We start from the raw sequence: 1,145 nt of genomic DNA, 5'->3' as shown, positions 1-1,145 counted from the left end.
TGGCTTGAGCCATAATGTCTTGAACAAGTACTTGAAAAGTCGTTCAAAACTCGGCATTGGAGACTTAATTATTCAAAGAATCATTCAGAGCTTGTTTCTCTACTTCAACCATATTCATTCTAGTGGGGTATTTTCATGGAGGCATATTCTAAAATTCACAAACAACAAGCATTAGAGGCAAAGACTTAACCACTCTACAGGATGACATAGATCATGAAAAAAATAAAAATTTCCCTAAGATGTTTCATAGCCTCTTATTAATGAATATGGACTCCCTAGGATCTTTTAAACCTTGTGCTCTAATACTAAGCTTGTCACAACCAGAACTAGGGCGAAGCCATGATACGGTGAACGGGATATGAGGGACCCAAACCAAGCCATATTAGTATATATTATATTCATAAGGTAAATAATATCATAATAAGATATAAGCGGAAGTAATCAACTTAAAGGAGTGGGATAAGGGAAATCAACTCAATAGACATCCAATACGGACTACATCATAAAGCCGTCTAAATATGCCTCTAGTCTAGTCTTTGATGGGGGATTAGAAAAAGCTCCTAGATCATCCTAACAATATAAGAAAGTCACATAAACAATAAGAATAAACTCATCTCCTCGATGGAATGACGATTCACCAACTCCTTGAGAATCAACGGTGACTCTAGTCATGAATAGGATGGTTGTGAATGCCATCCATCCCTACATTATGAGACAATATAGAAAAAATATGTGTCAGTACATTTGAATTTAATAAGTATGTAATGTATGCATGAACAAGTAAAGAAACATAATCAATATGCCATAATATGCATGACCTGTCATAATAAACACGAATAAAGCTTAAGATCATTTGAAATCATATGAAACTCATTAGCAATGCATATGATGAAATTTCATCATAAACTCATAACTTGACATTTAACTTGTGTGGAATAAGACCTTCAACGGACATCTAAGACCATATGAGCTATAATATGCAATTTGATGGAATCCTCATCGAGAAGGGAGAGGCTACCTTGCAAGGATATACTCCATCATGGTACTCATCTCAAGTCAACTTAAATGTGCTATATGTGGATCCACAAGTTAGGATATGAAAGCAACCTATGCGGGCAACGTAGAGGGACTTTAGGTTTCTACTA

This window comes from Solanum dulcamara, chromosome 2, assembly GCF_947179165.1.
Source record: "Solanum dulcamara chromosome 2, daSolDulc1.2, whole genome shotgun sequence".
Taxonomy (NCBI): Eukaryota; Viridiplantae; Streptophyta; class Magnoliopsida; order Solanales; family Solanaceae; genus Solanum; species Solanum dulcamara.
This window is presented reverse-complemented; position numbering follows the sequence as displayed.